General features: G+C 42.2%; 1 pseudogene; it reads right to left on the bottom strand.

Annotated features, from left to right (window-relative positions):
• Positions 1-1232: 1232 nt before the first annotated feature.
• LOC110694064 lies at positions 1233-4761 on the bottom strand (annotated as a pseudogene).
• Between the last annotated feature and the right edge of the window lie 18977 nt (positions 4762-23738).

Genomic DNA, 23738 nt, shown 5'->3' with positions numbered 1-23738 from the left:
TCGTTTTCCTAAGAAGATGACTTAATATGTGCTCCAAACAAGCATGATAAACAAATCAGTGAATCATGAAGGAAATATATATAATAAGAAATAAAAAACACGAAACAAAAACGATATAGGCAAAGGAAGGGGTAAATACAAGTTTCTCATGATGAGAAACAAAAACTGTTCATGACATTTTCGTAAATAAACAACAACTTTATTCAATCACCATCAGTTGTGGAGCCCACAATAATGAAAAAATTGTTAATTTATTTACGAAATGTCATTGGAGCCCAGTTTCTCATACTGATGCTAAGCTTATCACTTAACAGAATGGGGAAAAGAAAAAAAAAATGGACAGTATGGACTACAATCTACATACACGAAAACAAAGCATCGTGTAATCCTTGTGTTCATTGTACGTATAACCCATTTCTTCACAACAACATTCTTAGCTGGTGAATCATCTGCATCAGATTCATAATGTTTTCCACGATACACCTTAAACTCCTCAGTTCTTGCTAATAAGTTCTCATTACTGTAGTAATTGGTGCAAAGCTTATAATTATCAAAGCACATCTTCTGAGGGAGCACTACCCTTCGTTGCAGTTGTGTTGAAAAACAATTCTTTTCTTCTATTTATCAAAAAAGTAGCACAAGATAAGTAAGCATAGTGTAAAATCTATACATGTGTAGTGAAACTGTTAACCATAAAATCCCACATCGAAATTAGTATTGTGGGATGAATTACTCCAACTGTAAATTAATTTCTGTCTGAGGTGGAATGTGCTCTTACAGATACAGGGGATATAAGAAAAATTATAGGAGTGATGGGAGAACAATATATAACCTGAGGAGAAGAAACCGCTACGATGAGAAACAATGGGGGTATGCAGAAATTTTTAGTTCACAAGTCCTTGAAACCATTGGAATTTTCAAGTATTATTTTAGCGAGTTTTATTTCAAGTATTTGAGCAAAAATTGTTTTTTTCGTGCAAATGAGTAGAGAAGGTAGTTCATTTTGTGCAAAAGAGTAAATAATTATATGATAACCAATTCTACGGTACAACTGATCTTATGACAAAATTGAAGCTAGTGTAAAACTGCAAAGTAAGCTATTGATGGGTGTAAATCAAATTGATACGGAGCAATTGAGAACACGTTGTTATCACGATTAATTTCTTCCAAAGTTACAGTATAACATATATTTTGCTAAGAAATTGATATTAGTTTCTTCTCTTATAAAAAATATACTATATAGTTTACAAATCTTATTTTTCATATAATCGAGAGCTACTTCACTTGGCACAAACTTGAGCCGATACTTGTGCCATCCGATCTATGTGAATCCCTGCGTTACAAAAGTTTGCGAATGCTCGAGCGTACTTCTTTCCATAGGATTGTAAGGATCCACAATGCTCTTCATAAGTACTTACCTACATACCATAATTAACCATTCAAATTAAAATCTAGCCATATAAAAATGCACGTCTAAAATCAAATTTTAAGTGAAGGTACATTATATTTGGTAACCATTATATTGATCATTCTAACCTACCGTGATTGTAAGGAAAATAAAAAGTTATATAGTACGTACCATTGCTTTGAAGCAATCCCAATCATCAACAAGAGGGGTTCCTGCTGGTCTATTCTTTGTAAGATATGAAGGACCGCGCGATTCACCAAATAATTGTTTTGCAATTGCTTGCACGGTTTGATCCACATGTTTCCTTTGTGAAATCACATCATCTAAACGCTTTTGAGCCTCAATTTTTTGTTTAGAGCCTTCGGGAGCTCTTCGGACCTATTAAGAAATCGACAATGTTGTGAGAATTACAATGTTATCCTAGAAAATTAATATTGTTTGATCCAATTAGAGATTGATACCATTTCTTTGAAGTAAATAAGATCAGCTTCGCGTTGCTCAACCACGTACAATGGAGTAATTGGCTCGGAATTGGTTGGTCATGGAGTAAGTTTGATTTGGCTTCCTAGATTCCAAAGCAATGTAAAGAGAAAGATAATTTGAACTCAAGTGAACGTCACCATATTCACTTACATGAGACATTTCACTTGTCCTGTTTTTCAACCTACATGATTACAAAGTTGATTGTCTTAGATCTTGTTAATTTGCACCATACAAAAACTAAAACTGCTACAAAGTTAGATTTGTATATTTTGCCTATTAGATTATGTCAAAATCCGAGAGGTAACATGAAAAGATCGAATGAAGCCTTAATCTTACCACGGCGAATTGTTGTCTCAAAGTCTCGTTTCTTGGATCTTTTCTTTCACTGTTGAATATAACAAAAAGAAACTAAACTTTAGTTTGCATAAAGATTGAACTATTGCACGCACATAACCCCCTTTAACTTATACAATATACCACAAATCATGCATGAACAAGAAAAACTCTAGTTAATTCTATCTTGATATATATAATTAAAAAAAAAAAAAAAAAAAAAAAAAAAAAAAAAAGAATAGAAAATTTTAATTACTTGTGCATTTCAATATTTCATAAGCATTTTTTTTTACCTATCTTCCATCCAAGAGATACTATACAAGTCACCCAAACATGTATTATTGTATTCCGATGGGACGCCAGGGTCTCCATCACAATAGGTTGCGTAACTACTCTCGTCGGGGTTTGACGCGGTTGTTGCATATATGCTTAGGTTATTTGGCAAAAGACCATCAAAAATACTTCCAGATTCACAAGCTTCAAGGTAAATAACCTATAAAGGCATAGATTAATTGAGCGCATAATGTCAATAACATACATAAATTAATGTGAATATTTATATGACAATTAAATTTGGCAAGAAATGTTAATTAGCTAAATTGATCTTACCATGGATTTGTAGGTATTTGAAGCATGCTTCTTTTTCAAAACTTCTATGAAATCCTTGGCGTAAATTGCAGGCTCGTTTTGAGGCATTCCTAGTGTTCATACAGAGGGAAAAAAATCACTTCATAAATTTGCATTGTATACAACATGTGATTTACACCATGCAAAAATATAATATGCATTTATAATATATTAATAACTATATATTAAATGAATAATTAAAATAATTGAATTTACATTTATTATGCCTATTTGGATCAACTTATCTAGACTTTTTCTTAGATAATAAATATTTTTTGACAATTTAGACATACATATCAAGATTGTTTTCACACAATTTCACATACAAATGTAATAAATAATTTCTGACAAGATACAAATAAGTCCATATAATTTTATCAAACTAGTATATATAAGCTCTAAAGCTCATATAAATTAAATTTATGCAAATATAATATATATAATCAAACATAGCTTAGTCTCTCTATCCAAAAAAATAATGTACTCCATAAATCATCGGTTTTTCATTTAAAATTTGTCCAAAATTAATAATCGACTTTTTTTTTTTTAGGAATTAATAATCCACTTAAAAGCAAGATACCCAAAACAAAAATATTGATAGTAGTAATTTACCAAGCATCCCTGCAGAACCATGGTCAGAGTAGAATATGAAAATGTGATCATTTGGACCGCTGTCCAAAACCTTTCCACTACCTCCTTTGATGGCTTTTTTATAACCAAGTATAGCCGCGAAGAAATTTTTAGTAGTCAAATTTTTTCCTGTATAATCCTGTTCAAACCAATGTAATGTTTGAGCGTGGCAACTGTAATAATTTTTCACATGCAACCGTTGTATATGATACGATTACGTAGTTATATGCCACTATATGGTACACGGCACACACATAAAACATACAGAGTATAAATTACTCTATTTTCTAATAAAAGGTTTTTTTTTTTTCGAGAAATTGATCTTAAACAATATTAGCTTTTCACATCTAAACAATACATTCATATTTACAATTTTTGACCATAAATTTTCATTGCTATTTAATTAAAACCATATATAATCGAAAATTTTTTTTTTTTTTTTAGGACACAAAAATTTTGTTGAATTTAAATCAATGTAACATCTTTAAACAATAATATATATATATAATATATATATATATATATATATATATATATATAATATATATATATTATTGTTTAAAGATGTTACATTGATTTAAATTCAACAAAATTATATAACTTCATCTTTTTAGTTAAGTAAAATAGTGAAAGTATTGAAAAAAAAAAATTATTTCATTTAATTACAGAGAAAGTACTCCAGTCGTCCCATTTTAGTAGTCATATAAAGGAAATTAAAAAACATATTTATATGAGAGAATCAAACCTTAGGAACATTTGTATAAACGTTTCTGCCAACTGGTCTATTTATAATAACACCTTGGTTAGGATTATCTACGTTAAATGCAATGTCGTCATACATGAAGACGATAATATTTTCATCTTTGAGACCGCCCTTCTTCATCACTTGGTATGCATGACAAACATCTGCCTGCAAATTATGTATATAAACAAAATGTACTTGTATATAATAAAAAATTATGGAAAAATTGGTTTAATTAAGCTATAAAAATGTGCTCACTTAGTAACAAAAATAAATGTACCTGATGCTATAATTTTCGTAACCACTAGAGCCAGCTATTAAAATTGCCCATTTTTCCCCTCCATTCAAAAAAACATCGGAATTATTTGACGAATCTAGAGACAAGTCATCAAAACACTTTACTTGTAAGACGACATTCAACACTTAAGGAGAAAAACAATGCAAAAATTATGACTGTCAATTGGATTATCATCAAATGACAAGAATTTTTCCTCATTGGAATTTTTATGAATTTCTAAAAATATAAGCTAATATTTTGTTGTATGATACGTATAATGAGAAGTAAGAAGCTATTTTATAGGCAAAAAAGTTATTTACTTGAAAATGTCAATTTTAAATTTTATGATATTTTATAAATTATGTGGTCCATATAAGTATATTACTTGTTGCATTGTAACTCTAATCTAACCAAATGTATCAAGAGCAACAAACGTTATGCACATTTCACTACATGAAATGCTGGAAAAGTATCAACAAAAATGTGCAACAAATGTAATTTGCGTGCAAGTTGCAATCAAGTTTATGCTATATTTAACAAACAAATAAAACTGATTGTATGCAAAAGTGCAAAGACTTGATTTCTTTTCACACAATGACTTGATTTTTTTTCATAAATTTGTGATCTCTTTCCTTGTTTGATGATTTGGTTTTTTTCCATGTTGTAATTTAGGCAAATTGAAGTTTTAATTTAGATTAGAAATGTTAAAATGGTCGGTGGATTTGATTTTGGGTCGAACAGGTTCGGGTAGTTTTGGTCTTACTTAATCATGTTTCAAAATGCTCGATCTCAGTCGGTCACGCAAACGTCCTTTTCGTTATTTCAAATTATGGTAATTTTTTTAAAGTTTATTTTGATGTATAAACTAGTGTAGTGCCTCTTACAAATTACTTGTGTAACATTAATTTTGTAGAAAAATACAAAACTATTTTTAATTTGGTTAAATAAAACTATTTCAAATTAGGCCAAAAGCTAATGAACGTCCTGAGAGCGTTGGATAAGATAGCTAAAATTAGAAATATTAGATTAAAATGAACATTAATTACACCAATCGACGCGTGATTTTGACATGTACTATCAAATTAATACTATTTTAGGAAATATTTTTAATGCTTATCTAATCCCCAGTGGTGTTCGTTAGCAAGATTCCTCAAATTGTTGGTAACAAATAAAACAATTTTAATTGGGTGAGTAATATTGTTACTCCGTTAGTAGACTACTTTATATTAATAAATAAATCATCAAATCGCTATGTAATCGCAACAATACTCATACATTACCAAAGATGGATCTAGAAAATTATTATAGGGTGGGCCAATTTAGATTTTAAAAGAATAATTGGGAAAAGGGCCAAATTAGTTTTATAAAAAAATTGATTAATTGGATTAAGAAAATAAGAACAAAGGGATTTGAACTCACATTCTCAACAACATACATTGCATGCATAACCAACTAAGCTACCTTTTATTTTCTTCATTTAAAAAAGCATTATATATTAATAATTAAATTGATCCAAGGGATCCCTCATGTTCAAGCCTTACAACACACTTTAAGATATGTTGCAGTTTCTATTGGTCAAGGCCTGTGATCAGCTTACTCTCGAGGCTTTTTGTGGCTTCTTGTCCACCATCAAGATAATTTGTTACTGGTTATGTTCTTCTCCTTGGTAACTCTTTTGTTTCATGGAAGTCTAAGAAGCAAAGTATAATTTCAAAGAGTTCCTCTGAAGCAGAATATAGAGCTATGACACATGCTGCAAGTGGGGTTACTTGGATAGGCAGGTTGTTTGGTGACTTTGGCATGGATAATTTGAATCCTGTTAGGTTGTATTGCGATAGCCAATCTGCCATTCACATAACCAAGAACCAGATTTCCATGAACGAACAAAACATATTGAGCTGGATTGTCATTTTACCAGATGTTTGGGTCCAATTTAGTCCAATTGGGCCTGGTCACTGAATGATCCAATTAAAAGCCCAAGGTTAAGGTTCAACTCTCCAAATGTGCTAAAGTCAAAAATCAACATCCTCAAAGCCATGTCAAGGTCAGTCAACGGCCCAATCAGCTTGGCCCAGCCCAACTGACTTCCGGGCCCAATCCGCCTCCTTCATTAGCCAAGGTATAAAAGCCAACAATTTGGTCAATTCTTGGTAAGACAATAAAGCCTCAAGCAACTAAACTCTTGCACAGCTTTCTCTCTCTAATATACTGACTTAAGCATCGGAGGGGCCTTCCTCGGCGTCCCCCCCGAGGCTAGTTTACGTGTATTTGTTGTGCAGGAAACCCTCGGCTCCTGCGTCGTTCGGACCGAGACCAAGTTCCCTCAAGATAAAAGGATCTTCCGAGATTCGATTGTTTTCATCCGAAACAATTTGGCGCCGTCTGTGGGGAACGCTACTAAATTTCGCGTCAGTCATCAAACACTCCGGCAGTCGCCATGACTAAGAGTGGAAAGAGTTCCAAGAAGGCTAAGAAGGGAGGAGGCCGGATTACGGTGAGGGAACGCCAGCCGGTTTATCCCTCCCCGGAGCAAGCCTCTTCCGAATCGGAGGCCCCCATTTCTCCGGAAAGGGAAGCCTCAAGAGGTCCTAGCCTCCAGGAGGAGAACACCTCGCACCACACTCGGCAGCCGGGGCCATCCCCGAGACCGAGTGGCTCAGGTGCGAGGAACTCCCCGCCGCGCCATAGCGTGCAATCCAGGTCACATCCGCGGGAGACTCCTCCCTCCGGACCCTCCACCGAGGAAGTGGCCAGAGCAGTGGCCATCTGCATGGAGTTCCTAAAAGCTCAAGGGGCTCCAATCCAGATGCCTGATGATCACCAGCCGAGAAACCTGAAAAGGAGGATCGGTCAGGATGATGGTGGACAAGTTCCACCACATAGAGAGCTCGGCCAGAGGTGGCGAGGGGACACCCGAAACTCCAGTAAGGAGAGGAGGAGGAACCCTCAACCCTCTGACCACTCTGAAGCTCAGAATTCCATGGGGCCCTCCAAGGACCCGGAATTCGCCCGCCAAAGCGTTCACGAACGCTTGGGTTCGAGGGAGGTGAGTGTGCATAGCCGCCTCACCTTCCCAGAGGATACCGGACCCCACCCAACCTTGTCTCAGCCGGGACGAAAACCACTTCCACCTCTGAGAGAGGAGGGAGCGAGGTCCCTGAGGCCGGGTACAAGGGGAAGGCGGTCATGGTTCCATCGAACTCGCCCTTCCAAAAGTGGATTCTGGAAGAGCATGTGCCAACGGTCAAAATCCCGGCACATATTACTTACGATGGTACCTCAGATCCTAAGGATCACATTGCCTCTTACGAGGGGCACATGTATCTGAACCCGAGGTCTGAGGCTACCTGGTGTAAATACTTTCCTACGACCCTCAAAGGTGTTGCCCAATCCTGGATCACCAAAGGGCTCAAGGAAGGCTCCATAACCGGTTGGAACGACCTCTCCAACAAGTTCAAGAGCAAATTCTCTACGGCCAACCGCCGAGAGAAGACCACTGCAGAGCTAATGAGTCTGCAGCAGGCGGAGGACGAGAGCCTCCGCGACTATCTGACTCGCTTCAGCAACGAGTCATCCGGAATCACAAGCCTGGATCAAGGCCTGGCCGTGTTCGCGCTACGGAACGGCCTCCAAGCTGGAAAGTTCCTGGACTTCATGGTCATGCATCCCCCGCAGACCCTGGAGGAAGCCTTGGAAGCATCGGATAGGTTCATCCGAGCCGAGGAGTGGAACAGATCCAGGTCTCAGTCTCGTCCGAGAATTGAGAAGCCGAAAGGGCAGCAGCCCGAAGTCTCGGCGCAGAGGAAAGGGAAGGCTAAGGCCTCAGAACCGTCCTCTGCTGCCGAGCCGAAGAAGGAAAGACACTTTCCCTACACGGGAAGGTACGATTCATACACTCCACTCTCCCTTCCCCGTGCTAAGATTTTCAGCACGACGAAGGACGAGGGGAGATTCAAAAAACCTCGTCCGTTGCCTCCCTGGCATCAGACGAGGGGAAAGGACCAGTGGTGCGAGTTCCATGACTCACCCGGACATCGCACCGAGGACTGCGTCCAGCTGAAGGACCAGATTGAGGATCTGGTCCGCAAGGGGTACCTGAGCCAATACCTCGCGGACAGGCGCGAGGAGAAAAAAGCTGAAAAAGATTCTCGGCAGGACCTCAACTTCGCTCGGAAGAAGGATAAGGGACCTCAGGGCAAGGAGTCCCTCGACATCCTAGTTATTTCCGGGGGAATCTCGCGAGGCACAGCCAAACGCCAACTGAGGGGTCTAACCCATCAGATTCATCAGGCTGAGCTTCGGCAGTCCCAGTCACCGGCGCCGAACATCCTGTTCACAGCCGAAGACTGTGAGGGGGTGGTATACCCCCACGATGACCCACTAGTAATCATTCTGGGCATCGCCAACCGCAACGTCTGGCGGACCCTCGTCGACGGCGGTAGCGGGGCGAACATCCTCTTCCGAGGAGCGTTCGACCAGCTGAGGATGGGAGCCGAGCACCTAGCCCCCGCACCCTACCCGGTGTCTGGATTCAACGGCTCTTCCTCGTATCCTGACGGGAAGATTACACTTCCTGTCACCATCGGCGAAGGCCGAGCAGCTAGGAATATCATGGCCGAATTTTTGGTCGTAGATGCTCCATCTGCATACAACGTGATCATGGGGAGACCCCTCATTCACGGCATTCAAGGAGTCGTCTCCACGTATCATCAAATCATGATATACGTTTCAGACGAGGGACGCTCCGAGAAAATAAAGGGCAGTCAAAAAGAAGCCCGCCGATGCAATCACCTCAAGCCATCCACGTCTCGCCGAGGCGACCGTGGCGATGGGGAGGAAAAGCACCGGGACCGAAACGCCAAAAAGCCGAGAGGCTCAGACGTTTCGGCTAATGAAGCCCCAGACAACGAGAAATCTGATGGGGGCCAAAAGGCTGACTCCGCCTCAGAGCCGAACGACTCTGATGGCCAGCCGCGGTCAGGAAAGTCTGCTAATATTGATAGCAGGCCGGAATTCGAGGAATCCAACTCTAAGAGCATGGAGACGGATGACCTGACCGAGTCAATAGAACTGACCGTAGGAGATCCGAACAGATGTGTTAGCATCGGGTCGTCACTGGAGCCAAACACCCGTGCGGCACTCGTCCAACTCCTACGGGCCAGTGGAGACGTGTTCGCCTTCTCAGCCGCAGAAATGCCCGGGATTGATCCGGACTTCGTCTCCCATAGGCTTAATGTCGACCCCTCCAGTCGACCCATTAAGCAGAAAAAGCGGAACTACTCCGCCGAAAAGAACCAGAACATCGCAGCTGAGGTCGATAAGCTCCTAGATGCTGGGTTCATTGAACCCTGTCAGTATCCGGAGTGGCTGGCCAATGTTGTAATGGTTCAGAAGGCAAATGGTAACTGGAGGATGTGCGTTGACTTCACGGACCTGAATAGGGCATGTCCCAAGGACTCCTATCCGCTGCCGAGGATCGACCAACTGGTCGACTCGACAAGCGGGCATGCTCTGCTCAGTTTCATGGACGCATTCTCGGGATACCATCAGATCTTCATGCACCCCGAGGACCGAGCTAAAAACAGCGTTCATAACAAGTTCCGGGTTGTACAATTACAGAATGATGCCCTTCGGATTGAAAAATGCGGGGGCAACATATCAGAGGTTGGTTGATCAGGTTTTCGCCGAGCAAAAAGGCCGAAACATGGAGGTTTATGTTGACGACTCAATCGTCAAAAGCATAAAAGAAAAAGATCATGTCACGGACCTAGCCGAAACCTTCGCCACCCTCAGAAAATACAAAATGAAGCTGAATCCGAAGAAATGTGTCTTCGGCGTGAAGTCAGGCAAGTTCCTCGGCTTCATGGTCAGCAAGAGGGGGATTGATGCAAACCCCGCCAAAGTACAAGCTGCTTTAGACCTCCCCGAGCCGAAGACAAAAAGGATATTCAGCGTCTAGCCGGGAGAATGGCTGCCTTGTCCAGGTTCATCTCACGAGCCTCAGACAAAGGGCTCCCTTTCTTCAAGGCGCTGAAGCTCCAAAATTCAAAAGGCATTGAATGGGGAGACGAACAAAAGTCAGCCTTTCAGCAGCTCCGTGAACACCTGGCTCAACTCCCAACACTGGCAAGGCCAGTCGTAGGAGACATCCTATACTTATACGTGGCGGTAAGTCCAGCCACGGTAAGCGCGGTGCTGCTAAGGGAAGAAGAAAAAGTTCAACAGCCGATCTATTTCGTCAGCCACACCCTGACGGATGCCGAGACGCGCTACCCATTGTTAGAAAAAGTGGCTTATGCAGTGGTGGTGGCTGCTCGGAAGTTGCGACCCTATTTTGATTCTCATCAAATAGCGGTTCTAACTGATCAGCCGTTAGAGAAAGTCCTCGGCAAGGTTGAAAAATCCGGTAGACTAGCAAAGTGGGCTTTCGAGCTCACCGAGTTCAGTATCGGTTATCAGCCGAGAACAGCCATCAAGGCGCAAGCCTTGGCAGACTTCTTGGCCGAGTGCTCCTATCAGGAGACTCTGGATGCAAGGAGGAAAATCTGGACCGTCTTCACGGATGGGTCCTCCACCGTGAACGGTTCGGGGGCAGGGGTCGTCATTACCTCTCCCGAAGGCAAAACCTTCGAGTATGCACTAAAATTTTCATTCAAAGCCTCTAACAACGAGGCCGAATATGAAGCAGCCATTGCTGGCTTAGACCTGTGCATATCGTTGGAAGCCGAGCATGTCTACCTCAAGACAGATTCTCAGCTGGTCGCCAATCAGATCCGGGGGGAGTATGAGGCTAAAGAGCCTTCAATGGCAGCTTACCTCACAAGGATCAAATCGACAATTGCGAAGCTGAGATCTTTCGAAGTAGAGCTGATCCCAAGGGGTCAAAATGCTCAAGCGGACGCACTCTCCAAACTTGCAAGCTCAACTCTGACTGAGTTAAGCCGTTCTGTCTATGTGGAGGTGCGCCGAGAAAAGAGTGTAGCCGAAGCAATATCAATCTGCTGCGCTGCACTCGAGCCGAGCTGGATGGATGACATCCTGGCTTATAAACTCAGGGACGAGCTCCCCGAGGATAGGAATTCGGCCTCCAAGATAAAGCGGATCAGTTCACGATTCCTCGTCTTCGGCGGCCAACTCCTCAGAAAATCCTTCTCCGCTCCATTGTTGAAATGCGTGGGTCCAACGGATGCCGACTATATTCTCCGAGAGATTCACCTCGGCATCTGCGGAAACCACATAGGAGGGAGAACCTTAGCCCACAAAGCTCTCAGGGCAGGGTATTTTTGGCCTACAATGATCTCGGATGCAAAGAACATGGTCAGAAAATGCGAGAAATGCCAAAAATTTGCACCGGTAATCCATCGGCCATGCCTAGATCTCCAGCCAATTCTTAATCCTCTTCCATTTGCACAATGGGGGTTGGATATTCTGGGACCCTTTCCCGAGGCCCCATACAAAAGAAAGTGGCTGATAGTCGGAATCGACTATTTCAGCAAATGGATTGAAGCGGAAGCTGCTTCAAGCATATCTGAGCAAACTGTCAGACAGTTCATCTGGCAGAACATAATAACTCGGTTCGGCATCCCAAAAGTTTTTGTGTTCGACCACGGCAGACAGTTTGACAACCTGCCCTTGCGCCGATACACTGATCAATTCGGGATAAAATTGGCTTACTCCGCGGTTTGCCACCCTCAGAGTAATGGCCAAGCCGAAGCCGCAAATAAACAGATCCTTAACGCTCTCAGAAAAAGAGTAGAGGATCAAAAGTCCAAGTGGGTAGAGGAACTTCCGGGAACCCTCTGGTCACTCCGGACAACCGAGAAGGAGGCAACGGGGCATTCACCTTTTCAGCTGGTGTATGGATCCGAAGCAGTGCTTCCAGTGGAAGTGGGCTCAGAAAGCCTACGAGTGAATCTCTTCTCAGCCGAGGAAAATGAGCAGCTCATGAAAGAGTCCCTCGACTTCCTTGACGAGATTAGAGATCTAGCCCGAGAAAGGATGGCTGCACACAAGCTCAGAATGAGCAAGTCCTACAACCGAAGAGTCTATCAACGACCTCTCAGAGTTGGGGATTTAGTTTTGAGGAATGCTGCAGCTGTTCAAAAAAGTCGCATTCATGGCAAACTCTCAGCATCTTGGGAGGGACCTTATGAAATTTATCAAGAGCTTCAGCCCGGTACCTTCAGACTCAAACAAATGGATGGCACCGAGCTGAAAAACCATTGGAATGCCGATGTGCTCAAAAAATACTATGTGTAAATCCTTCGGATAGTACAATCTATGTAAGTACACTGATTTTGTTTATAAAAAGGCCATCGAGCCAGTATTCATTCAGATTGCGTGTATTCTTTAAGTCTTTATGCTTTCTACGGTTTTTCAAAAATTCAAGGTTTCATTCGGCGCTGTCCGGGGTATTGCATAATGATGCCTTGTACCTCGGCAAGCCGTAAAAACCTGCCAAAAAAAGATACAAGCCCGAAGTATTGCATAGTGATGCCTTGTACTTCGGAGAATCTGTTCCTTTGGGCAAAAAGGCCATAGACTTATCCGAAACATAGCCTAAAAAATAGGAACTGATAAAGCCCCGAAGTATTGCATAGTGATGCCTTGTACTTCGGATGAATCAGTTCCGGGTGGTAGTTGCAACTCTGAAGTATTGCATGATGATGCCTCGTACTTCAGATAAACTGCTGCCCCGGCATGGTGTTTCGGATAGTTGTTCCCTTGGATGAATTGAAGAAAGTGTCACAAGAGTACCATCTCTAGAGTGAAAACTCTCAGGTGGGAAATCAGTACTTTAAAAACAGATGTAGAAAATAAAGCAAAGTGTTCAAAGATCCTCGGCTTAGCCGAGAAAAATTATCAGCCATTCCAGAATTCAGAAGACCTCATCTTCAGATTTCTGGGGGGGCAGAGGGAAATAGAGAAATGGCACAACTGATCTAATACCCTTCAGCTCAGCCGAAGTTTGATACTTATGTCAGTTTTTTCACAAGTTGAAAACATCCGAGTACAAACGGCAAAAAGAAGTCTCAGCAGAAATGATTCTCGCTAGCCGAAGTTCTGCACTTAGCAAATATTTGAAAGATCATTCAAAGAAAGCAGTAAAGTGCGAAGACTGGTAAAGCGAAGAAAGAAAAAAAAAATACACAAGAAAGCTGAGAAAGTGAACTTCTTTGAAATAAAAATGTTGAATTACAAAAATAGTCGGCAGCCGCCCACAAGCGGAAAGTAACAGCTGCCGAAATACGTACAGGCAAAATAAAAATATAATAAGCTGTTGTACGATAAGGCAAGCTGAAGCAAAAAAAAAACAAAAGGCAAAAATTCAGAAAGCGGCAAGTCTAAAGTTGAGCGCATGATGAACCGCAAGATTCTGAAGACGACTGCCCGAGTTCCTATGCTTCAGCCTGAGGATCAGACTGATCAGCTTCATTGGGCCCAATGGTGGTCTCAGCTCCAGCAGCAGAAGAAGCAGGCTTTGCACTCTGCCGAGCCTCCCTTTCCCTCTGCTCAGCCTCCAACTCTATCCTCTCAGCTTCTTCCTCGGCTTCCTCAGCCTTAAGGATTTCAGCTTCGATTGGAGTGGCATACTTCATGTGAGGGTCTTCGGGATCTTGGACCCATTCAGCACATTTGGACCAGTCCAGCTTCGGCTCAGCATGAAGGCAGACCCTTCGGCACACTCTGAACCCGTTTCTAAAACCCATTTCATACTCTTCTTGGGTATAGATACGGACTTTGAGTAGAGCCTCAGCATCGGCCAACTTCTTCTTCGTCTCCTCCAAGTCTTCCTCGGATCTCTTCAGCTCATCGACGAGCTTGGAGGAGGAGCCTTTCAGCTCGGTAAACTCTTGCTGAACCCGGGAAGCCTCGGCCTGAACTTGGACCATTTCTTCCTTCTTGGCAGTGAGCTGATCCTCAGCCTCTTGTAGCTTAGCTCTTTGAGCTTCAGCAGCAGCAGCAGCCCTTGAGAGTTGGACATCCCTAGCTTGGAGCATCTCTTCAGCAGCCATTCTGCTGGCTTCAAGAGATTCTAGCTGATGCTGCACTTCAGCTTGTGCAGCAGCTCCTTCTTGGATTCGGCTCTCGATAGCAGCCTTGAACTTGGAGATGTCCACCCCCAGGTGCTCTTGGAGGAATTTTTCCCCTTCCATCAGTGGGGGAAAAACTTCCTTCTCCATAGCGTCGCAGAAGGTCTGGAGGGCTTCAGCAGCCTTTTTCTCGTACTCCTCAGCCTTCTGCTGCTTCTCTTCAGCTGCTGCCTGCTTCAGCTTAGCAAGCTTTAGCTCTTCCTCGGCTACCCTTTGATCGTGCTCGGCAGCGTCCACCCTATCTTGTAGGGAATCTATCAGCTCTACAGTGAGAGTCTGATTGTGCACGAACTGAAAACAGGGGCACAAGTTAAAAAAGTAAAAAATAATAGCTGAAAGGTTGAGTTCAGAAAGAAATCAAGGCAAGGAGAATTACCTGCATCATCAGCAGTTGGTTGGACCTGGCAGGGTCAGGAACTGATCTGCTGGATTCGCCCATCCCAGCAGTGGCCTTCAGCGACCAAATCCTTGCCCTATCTACTTCGGACAGGCCAGCAAAATCGCCGAAGTAGGCTGCAGCACCTTCTCGGTTCTGACCCCATATGAGGTCCCAGATGTGGTCTGGGACTGGAATTCGGGGGCCGAGAAACCCATTTCTCCAGACTGCAGCGTCTGGAAGGAAGGGAAGGATGACGATGGAGCCTCTTTAGCTTTGGGTGGCTCAACGTCCTCCTCCTTCTCAGAAGAGTCAATTATTGTGACCTCTTCTTCTTCAGGTGTGAGGACGAAGGCCCCAACCTCTCTGGCAATGTCCGCCGTGAAACCCTCAGCACTGGGCATCACGGCGTCTCCATCCTTGTCCTCGGCGGCACTCTCTCGAGCTTCTTCTAGAACCTCTCCCTTAGGTTTGGGAGTTCTCTGATCCACCTCCATCTCGGGGGGTGGCGGAGAGGCCCTTGGGGGTGATTGAGGCGGTGGCCGGGGAACCCTCGGCGATCCATTGCCTTCCTCGGGTTCCCTTATTTCAACGCCGATGGTCATCGGCCTCCGCTGAAAGTCATGCGGGCCGATGATGGCCATTCTTCGGCGCCTCTTCTGAAGCGGCTGCTCGTCCATACCCGAGTCTGAAGACTCTTCTTGTACTTGGTCTTCGGGACGAACAGGGGCTTTCCCTTCCCTGTGTCTGCTGCTCTCTTCAGACTGTAAAGGGCAGGCAGGGGGAAGAATGTGAGTAAAAAAAAAAAAAAAAGAAAGACAAAGTTAAGTCTAAAGGCTCACCGAGGTCTTCAGCAAAGCCTCGTCTTCTTCAGCTGCCCTAGCCGCAGCTTCTTCAGCAACTCTGGAGGACCCTTCTCCACCTTCACAAGCTTCAATAACCCGTGCAACCTCTTCGGCTGTACGGGCAGCTTCAGCTTCTTCTTCCAGCAGCTGAAACAAGGGATCTCTCTTCTTCCACCAAGGCTTCTGCCTCTGATACAGAGCAACAGCCTCAATTTGGAAGTGGGAAGAGTCTAGGTGAACCTCTCGGCGCCTTGGTTCAGTGATAGGGGGAGCCCGATCAGTTACGACTCGTTCTCGGTTGACGCCAAGGCGAGCGTAATCAATGCCGACGTTGGTCTCGTCCCGTTCTGAAAAAGAAAAGGGGAGAAGTCAATTCAGTTAGTTCGGCACATCACAAGAAAGCAAAATGAAAGAAGAAAAGAGATAATTAAAAGGCCTCGGCCCCAGCCGAAGAAGATTACCATCCCTAAACTTTCGGCTGAGGCCGACAGCTGCCAGCATATTCTCTTGGAAAACATAGTGCGTATCGGGGAGCCAAGTCTCCGGGATATGCTGCATTCGGCCGCTGCCTCCCCGGTTCGGCAGCTTGCCGAAGATGTTCTGCTGATTAAGGTTCGGGTCTGGCCCGCTATCTTCGGGAGGACCTAAACTTCCCATATCAGGATCCGGCTCGGCAAGATACCGGGGAGCGCTGAAAACGTAAGGGTGGCTCGGCTCCGTGGGTGCCCTAACCCAAATCCATTGACCTCTCCAGTCCTTGTCTGAAGAGTCGTTCGGCCACATGGTTAGGAACGGGGGCCGAGACTCAATCCGATACCACCCAGAGCCATGGCATCCGTGCCCACTTTGAATGTTTGGCACTAGCCGATGGAGCCTTTTGAAGCAATGCAGGTTCGGCACGTACCTGAAGAATTTGCAGACCCATAAGTACGTCATTACCCTTCGGATGCTGGTGGGGGTCAGCTGGCACAGGGAAATGTTTGTAATGGATCAGCAAGTCTCGGACGAATACGTCCAAAGGGAACCTCAGCCCGTACTGGAGTTGTCTTGTGTACACCCCCACATACCCCGGGGGTGGACGGTGGATTCTATCGGAGGCCGTGGGCATTCGGCACCAATACCCATCGGCTTCAAGGATGCCGTAATGCAACTCAATTTGCTCGGCAAACCGGTACTGATCAGCATTCTCCACCCACCATGAGTAGGGGCGGTTCTTTATCATGGCCGAAGCTACTTCGGCATCCTCCCACTCTGAAAACCCTGGGAGGATATCCCAAAGGACAGCGGGAACTTCATCATCCCGTCCTGAAGCGCTCACCCCCTCAGCCCTCTGAGGAGGAGCCGAAGAAATGGGAGTCGCCCTAACCCCTTCAGCAGGGTCAGACTCTGTCCTTCGTCCATTCCAGGTCCCAATCCTGTCCCTGGGATCGGGGATTAGCCTTGCTCTTCTTGGAGCACGGGCTCCACCTCTAACTCCCCTCACCATTGACGAATTTCGAAGGAAAAAGTCGAAAAAGGGGAAAGAGTGCAAAGTCGAAGAAAAATGAAATAAAATCAAAGGAATTTACCTTGATCTGAAGCAAAAGCCGCCGATTTACGAATTGGTAGTGACAAGTCTCAGCTTCTAAGCTTAATGCTCGGGGAATTTGCGAAGTTTTGATGCGGGCTCTTGAGCGTTCTTGAGAATTCTGGGTTTGTGTTGATGAATGAGTGGGGAGAGAAGACGCGCCTCTATTTATATCTCCAGAAATGGGAATTCAAGGAGTCTGCGTTTCAATTTCTCTCAAGCGCCCCACTAAGTAACCGTTAAACACACGACCTTGCAGTTAAATCGCCCACTACCCGTCCAACTTCCGCAATTATCCACATTAACTGTTGTTATCTCATTAATCATGGGTTAATTATGGTTTAAATTCACATTTTTGGATTAACAAATCATTCACTTCCCTCCTTTTCTGATTAAATCAAACCCGACCCGTCATCCTTCCAAATCGGGTCTGGGGGGCAAGTTGTTTGGGTCCAATTTAGTCCAATTGGGCCTGGTCACTGAATGATCCAATTAAAAGCCCAAGGTTAAGGTTCAACTCTCCAAATGTGCTAAAGTCAAAAATCAACATCCTCAAAGCCATGTCAAGGTCAGTCAACGGCCCAATCAGCTTGGCCCAGCCCAACTGACTTCCGGGCCCAATCCGCCTCCTTCATTAGCCAAGGTATAAAAGCCAACAATTTGGTCAATTCTTGGTAAGACAATAAAGCCTCAAGCAACTAAACTCTTGCACAGCTTTCTCTCTCTAATATACTGACTTAAGCATCGGAGGGGCCTTCCTCGGCGTCCCCCCCGAGGCTAGTTTACGTGTATTTGTTGTGCAGGAAACCCTCGGCTCCTGCGTCGTTCGGACCGAGACCAAGTTCCCTCAAGATAAAAGGATCTTCCGAGATTCGATTGTTTTCATCCGAAACACCAGAGATAAGGTTCTTGATGCCCTTATTAAACTTAGTTACATTTCCACAAACTAGCAGCCTGTAGATCGATGTCTTTACTAAACAACTGTCTATCTCTCAGCAGCAACTTTTATTTACTTTCTAACTACTTGTACAACTTGGTATGTTTAAGCCACCAGTACCAAGTTCGAGACGGGGATGTTGGAGTATCTAATGCCACGAGCCAGCAGCCACATGTAGAATCAGCAAGTCACAGCTCATCTATTACTTAGAAATTCTGTTACAAAGTTTGTTAATGCATAAGAAACTTCTGAAACAAAATTTTGTATATATTGTAATCTGTTGTAATAACTTAATTAATTCAATACAAACTTCTTATTTTCTTTCTCCGAGTTTCTTTCTCTCTCCAACTTTCTTTTGGAAAATTCTCTCGAGATGAAGTTTAATTGATGAACTTCAACACCTACTATAAATCCTTATTGAAGGTTCAATGGGCACTCAAGAGGGGGGGGGGGTGAATTGAGTGTTAAGTAATCGTTGGCTAATTTTGTCTTCTTTTCGGATTATGTGTGAGGAACCAGTTGTGCTGGTTCCCGTACGCAGCGGAATATAAATAAGCAATAAAGAAGACAACAAATTTAACGAAATAAAACAAAGCAATAAAGAACACAACAAATTTAACGAGGTTCAAGCCAACTCAGGCCTACGTCCTCCTATCCTAAGTTCTTTATTAATCTACTCCGAAAAACAAAGACAAAGAACACTCTGCTGTTCCCTACTCCGGGAACCAGCAAACCCCACACTCTACTCCGAGTGTGCTCTCGACTTACACTCGTAAGCCCAATGTGTTGAACTCACAAACACTCACCCAGCCTTTAACCCCTTTGTTAAAGACTCAATACAAGAATCAAGAACTCCCCTTTGATCTCACTTCTACGAAGCTAAATTAAGAGAAAAAGTTTAAGTACTAGAATGCTCTTGTATATGACTTGATGAATGGGATTAGTGCTTAAGTATATGCTCTCAAATAATTGCTCTTTTTGATTTCTGGAGAGGCACACGAAATATGTGAAATAAGATGAGTTTATATAAGCTTAGATTCCTAAAACCTAGTTTCCTTAAATCACACAATCTTAGAGAATAAGATATAATGTAATTTTAGGAAAGTTTTTATCTTATTTGATTTAATCACAAAGATAGAATCAATTAAGATAAATACTCCTAGATTTTAGGTAACCAAGAATATTTCATCTTATTTCCAGCTGCACAAAATATTTTCAAGATAATCTTTTCGAAAAAATCTTTTTGTAAAATCTTTTTCCAAAACGGCAGCTCGAATACAGTGAAACCTGGTTCCCCGACCTGGTTCCCTGAATTGAAACATGTTATGAAACCTGTTCCAACTTTGTACCAGATTTCATATCATACTTCAATATATTTTTAAGCACTTATATAACCCAAACATGCAAGCATACTACGGAGCATATTACATGAAAACCTAGATAACATATTAAAGCATAAATCGTCTTTTCTTCATGTAATCTTCAAGACTTGAATCTTCCTTGAATACTTCTATTATGAGCAAACAATCTTTCTTCGAAATATCTTCGAAAGGCTTCTATGCTCCAAGTCTTGGAATCAACTCAACTACTGCACATGTAACATGATTAATGCACAATAAAGAGTATGTGACTGCTTTACCACGTAGCAACCATGGAAACAGTACATACTGGTTCCCTACCAGTACATAACACTTTTATCATATAACTGTTCCCTGTATAAAGACAAGTTAGTTCAATAAGAAAACTCATGTAAGTAATAACTTGTCTGGGGAAACAGTGTTTTATGTTAGCTGGTTCCCACCAACTGTTTTCAACACTTATTAAAACCTGTTTCCCATAGCTGTTTGTCATCATTCAAAACCATCATTCAAAACCTAAGGGACTCAACAAATTCCCCCTTTTTGATGATGACAAACTCTTGAAGTTCTTGAACCTGTGGACATGCTCAAAAAGAAAAAACCGTCAAAAACTTCAAGGACTCAAAACTCTTTGGAACAAGTCAGTTAGGCCAACTGGTTCCCTAAACAGAAAATAGAAAATACGAAATAAAAAGACTCAAACTGACTCAATCTAAACTAGCTAAACCTTAGGCTTCAACTTCAGACTACTTCCCCCTTTTGGCATCATTAAAAAAGTATCCACAAGTGAAAGCAATGTGCACAAGTTAATGTGCTTATCCATACAATGGCATCAACCACCATTCAAGCATTATGCTGCAAAAGAGATTAGTCAAACAGTTCATACCATAGCAGAGTTAGTAGTTCATACAAGCCAACAAAGTTCAACCAAAGAAGCCCAAATCCATCCAAAAAGAAAGTTCATGGAATGGAGAGAAGTAGACAGACCAACAAAATCAGTTATTTTAAGAATAAACATGAGGGTGAGGAAACAAGAACAGAAACAGCATCACTCCTCATCATCATTCTCGTTCCCTTCCTCCTCCTCAAACTTTGCAACATCTTCTGTATTATCATCTGATTCCTCTTCATCTTTGTCACCATGCTCTGCCAAAATCATTATATTACTAAGCATATTCTTGTGATTCCCCAATCTGTTTCAAAACCACTTCCTGACCTGCTGGTTCCTCTTTTTTTTTTTTTTTTTTTTTTTTTTTTTTTTTTTTTTATAAATCATGAGAGATATGTACTGATTCAGAATGTTCTCCTTGTTGCATAACGAGTGCAAAACTAGCATCACATCAATCAAGCAAGGAGGTTCTTGCTGGTACCCTTTTTCTCTTGGTTCCTGGAACAGCGTCAATGGACTGTTCCTCCTTGCACCTTTCTCAGTGAACTTCTTTAATTGAGTTACTCTACTTCGTTACCATGGTCTTAGCAATGGGTGTTTCCTCATAATAAACCAACAATCTCTATTTCATCCTCTTCACTCTGAATTTTCTGAATTTCCTCCAACTTCGGGCTTAAGGACACTTATGCTTCCATCTGATGTTCCCCCTGAGACTGAGCTGGTTCCTTGAGTGAACAGTAACCAAATGAACAATGATGAATTTAAAGCATACGAGAGAGAGAGAGAGAATTTCGAGTGATGATGATTGATGATCTGCACAAAGGGTTAGTGTATATTTTTTAACAATGAAGCACAAAGAGAGAAGAAGGAAAGAAAAGAGTTAGTTGAGCCAATAAAAAAGCAACTGTAAAGGATATTTTTAAATTGAAATCAAAAATTTGGTAATTATCTTTTACCATAATTATCTCAACCAACTATAAATAAGGCATATGATATGTTTGCCCTTTTATATGGGACTAAATAACTGAAATAAGATAAATTCCTTCCAAAAGGAAATATCTTATAGTAATCTTCCGAAAATAAAAAGATATTATCGGATGACATATCAGAGCTGGTCTGCTGTTTTCCCTTTGCTGGTACCTGTATAGAACCATGTCACGCTGTTTCTGGCAATTCAGCGCTGATTTCACCTGTTTCTTACAACAAATGATTCTCAATCCTTTGAGATTTTGAACCATCTACACAACACTTGAAAGATATCAACATAAGTATGTACACACACTATACAAGAGAATACCATTCTAACCAATCATTGAAGGAAGTAATTGAAGCCAATACCTAAAATCTAACTAGACCTAAAAGGACTCTTAACCTACAAAAAGACTCTCTACACAAAGGCTTTGTGAAGATATCAGCAATTTGATCTTCACTTTTTACAAAACAACATCTCCACCAATCCTTTTTTCCACATTGTCCTCTTAAAAAAATGGTGTCTTATTTCAATGTGTTTTGTCTTGGAGTGTTGCACAGGATTCTTTGAAATATTGATTGCACTAGTGTTATCACAGAGAAAATAGGAACACTTTTTATAAATAACACCAAAATCTTTCAGCTGGTTCCTTATCCACAGTAGCTGGGAACAGCATGAAGCTGCAGCTATATATTCAGACTCTGCCGTGGATAGGGCCACTGAATTTTGCTTTTTAGAACCCCATGAAATTAGACAAGAGCCAAGAAAGTGTGCCATACCTGATGTGCTCTTTCTATCAACTAAGAAACCAGCATAATCTGCATCTGTGTATCCAATAAGATCAATGGTACTGCCTTTGGGGTACCACAATCCCAGATTTGCTGTTCCTACAAGATACCTAAGTATCCTTCTAACAGCCTTTCAAGTGAGATTCCTTTGGATTGCTTTGAAACCTAGCACACAAACCAACAGAAAACACAATGTCAGGTCTACTAGCTGTTAGGTAAAGTAGAGAACCTATCATTCCTCTTATAAAGAGAAGCTTCAACATCTTTTCCCTTAAGATCAGCATCTAAATTTGTAGATGGGGAACAGGTGTATCATAAGCTTTGCTGTTCTCCATGCCGAATTTTTTCAGCAGCTCTTTTAAGTACTTTTGTTGATGGATCATTATTCCATCATCCATTTGCTTAATCTGCAGCCCTAGGAAGAATCCTAGTTCTCCCATCATGCTCATTTCAAATTCACTCTGCATAAGATTAGCAAATTCATCACATAAAACCTGATTAGTAGCACCAAATAAAATATCATCAACATAAATTTGTACTACAATCAAGTGTTTCCCCCTGGTTCTTATGAACAAGGTCTTGTCTACTGTTCCCCTCTTGTAATCATTTGCCATCAAGAAATTGGACAATCTTTCATACCAAGCCCTCGGAGCTTGTTTCAACCCATATAATGCTTTGTCCAACTTGTACACATGTTGGGGGAACAGTGCATCTTCAAAACCAGGTGGCTGCTCCACATATACTTCTTCCTTTAAATATCCATTGAGGAAGGCAGTCTTTACATCCATCTGAAACAGCTTAAAATTCATGTGAGCAGCATAAGCAATTAAAATCCTAATAGCCTCTAGCCTAGCTACTGGTGCAAACGTCTCATCATAGTCAATTCCTTCTTGTTGATTGTACCCTTGCACCACTAGCCTTGCTTTGTTTCTGACTATAGTACCAAGGTCATCTAACTTGTTTCTAAAGACCCATCTAGTGCCAATGACTGATCTTTCCTTGGGACGGGGAACCAGGTGCCAAACCTGGTTCCTCTGAAACTGATTTAACTCATCTTGCATAGCTAGTACCCAATCAGGATCAGTCAATGCCATTTTATAGTCAGTAGGCTCTACATTAGACAGGAAAGAATAGAAAGCACAAAAGTTTTGAAAAACATTTGTTCTCGTTTGAATCCCCTTATTTATATCACTAATTATTTGATCAGTGGGATGAGAAGATTGATATCTATAACTTTTAAAATTAAGACTGTTTTGTGCTTTCTCATTAAGTTGGGAACCAGCATGTTCATGGATCTCTCCTTCTTCTGAGGAGCCAGGAGGATTCACATTCATGCTGTTTCCTCTATCATTACTTACCTCAGGTTCAGGGGTGGTACCTTCTTCTGTTTCCCCTGAACTCATTACCTGTCTAT

Source organism: Chenopodium quinoa, unplaced genomic scaffold, assembly GCF_001683475.1.
Source record: "Chenopodium quinoa cultivar QQ74 unplaced genomic scaffold, ASM168347v1, whole genome shotgun sequence".
Taxonomy (NCBI): domain Eukaryota; kingdom Viridiplantae; phylum Streptophyta; class Magnoliopsida; order Caryophyllales; family Amaranthaceae; genus Chenopodium; species Chenopodium quinoa.
The sequence above is the reverse complement of the archived record's forward strand: the minus strand, read 5'-3'. Positions and strand labels throughout refer to the sequence as shown.